Source organism: Ambystoma mexicanum, chromosome 6q, assembly GCF_040938575.1.
Source record: "Ambystoma mexicanum isolate Mex_15411 chromosome 6q, UKY_AmexF1_1, whole genome shotgun sequence".
In the NCBI taxonomy this organism is placed as follows: domain Eukaryota; kingdom Metazoa; phylum Chordata; class Amphibia; order Caudata; family Ambystomatidae; genus Ambystoma; species Ambystoma mexicanum.
The window spans coordinates 1,002,745,894-1,002,748,154 of NC_090937.1; the positions used below are offsets into that span (position 1 = coordinate 1,002,745,894).

The 2,261-nt window shown below is 48.2% G+C and overlaps 1 pseudogene; it reads right to left on the reverse strand.

The window, feature by feature from the left end:
• Positions 1-384: 384 nt before the first annotated feature.
• On the reverse strand, positions 385-771 carry LOC138515580 (GTP-binding nuclear protein Ran pseudogene; annotated as a pseudogene).
• Between the last annotated feature and the right edge of the window lie 1,490 nt (positions 772-2,261).

The following is a 2,261-nucleotide window of genomic DNA, read 5'->3' on the forward strand; positions in this document are numbered from 1 at the left end:
CATCCTTAAAAGAAGTACTTACAGTGTGTACAGGTTCACTTGCTTAGGTATTTGAAATACAACTTTATTATGGTCTAAACGAAAAAAGGAACGGGAATGACAGTAACAAACAGGGTATACCACTGAAGTGATGTGACTGTAGCAGTCTTTAAACTAGATTTGAAACTTGAGGGGTAAAGTAATTTCAGTCCAAAACAACTAAATACGCAGGTCCAAAATATGAAGGAATTAATTTTACTGCCACTCTGAAGCCCATTCATCTCCTTCCGCATCCCAAAGATTAAGCACATGTTCTGCTCAGCTAGATAATAAAGTGACAAACACGCTGCACCATCGACATCACAGGACAGTTGCCTTCTGACGCTGGGCTCCAGCCGCACTCCCTCACAGATCGTCGTCTTCATCTGGCAGTGCAGTGGTTTGGGCAATCTGTACATCTTTTTCATACTGTGCTGCCAATGCTGGGTCCATAACAACTTCAGCGGGTGCGAGGGCAGGCATTGCTACGAACTCCAAGTCGGGATCACCAATTAGCTTTCTTGCAAGCCACAGGAAGGGTTTTTCAAAGTTGTCGTTACTCTTGGCAGAAATATCGTAGTACTGGAGATTCTTCTTCCTGTGAAAGACTATGGTTTTCGCCTTCACCTTCCTGTCTTTAATATCCACCTTGTTGCCACAAAGTACAATGGAGATGTTTTCACAGTCTCATATGAGATCTCAATGCCAGTTGGGGACATTCTTATATGTGACTCTTGATGTGACGTCAAACATGATTATTATTTTTTTTGCCCTGGATTTAGCAGTTTATTCAGCCATGGTTGCAGGGAGCACAAGTACGCAGAATCTGAAGAACGTTCTTCAATGGGGATGTGTCCAAGCTGCTGCTTTTATAATAGTGTGTTCTTACTGGCAGCAGTTAGCAGGCCAGTGCAACCTCCCCAGACTATCAGAGGCGCCCGTGAGATCCGCTCCAGCACTTCTGGATCTCAACAGCCACATGGTTCACTGTACCTCAGCTCCCCAGTGCCAGTCATCTACATGCTGGGGCGAGCCGCTGAAGCAACGGAGAGCCACTCCTCCTAATGAGTTCTGGCAGGTGTGAGCTTACGCCAGGAGCTGGGGGTAAACCGCACGTTTCAGCCCCGCCCAGCGCAATTCTCGCCACTTCCACCTGCCTGCAAGTGCAATATGCTATTTCTTCAGCATAGCTGCACAACGCAGCACCCCTCTCTCCGGCACCTGCTACATACTTGCCAACCCTACCGATTTAGGTGGTAGGATACCGCTTTTTAAGCAGTCCTACCGCCTACCGATTTAGTGGCAACAAATACAGATTTTTTCAATATTTTTGAAACTTTAAGATTCCTACAGATTTTTGGTCACAGAATGTTGGCATGTATGCCTGCGAGGCTAAGAACCTTGGGGTCATCTTTGACTCCACCCTTTCCTTCTGTGCCAACATTTCTGAGGTCTCTAAAAAGTCAAATTTCCTACTGCACCTCCTCAGAGGTACTCTGCCTTTCCTCTACTTCCCCAAGAAGCTCATGGTATTCCAAGCTCTGGTTCTCTCTTTGTTGGACTACTGTAACAGCCTCTTTCTAAATCTACCTGCCTCTACTCTCCGCTCTCTGGAACTAATCCAGAACAGGACTGTGAGACTTGTCCTTGGCCTCAAGCCCTGGGATCGTATCTCTCCAGCTTTGAAATCTCTCCATTGGCTCCCAGTGGATGCAAGGATTACATTCAAAACCCTCTGCATTGTCCACAAGGCTTTCTGGGGCCTGGGTCCAAAATACCTTCAGCTATCCCTCTGCAAATATCTCCCCTCTCGAGCTCTTCGCTCCTCTACCTCTAACTCCCTCAGGTTCAGTTGTTTTTCAAAGAAACAAGCTGGGGGTAGATCTCTGTCTTCGGCTGAGGTCTCCCTCTGGAACAGCCTCCCTGCCACTCTAAAACTTGAGGAGAACCATTTCCGGGTTCCGGAGGCACCTCAAGACCTTCCTCTTTTCTTCTGCCTTTGCTCCCCCTGTCCTCTGCAGATCTGTACTCTCTTGGCACCGTGCACCTTGCCACCCTCTGTCCTCCCGGGCCCAGGTACCTGCTCACCCAGCCACCCTCCCGCACTGCCTCCGTGCCACTCCTTGCACTGGGGTCTGTATCGGTACCCATTCAGCCCCCCCCTTTTTCTTCCTGCACTTATCTGAACTACCTTGTCTGCTGCCTTAAACCTATCACTTGCAAATTGCTGGCTGAACTACCAT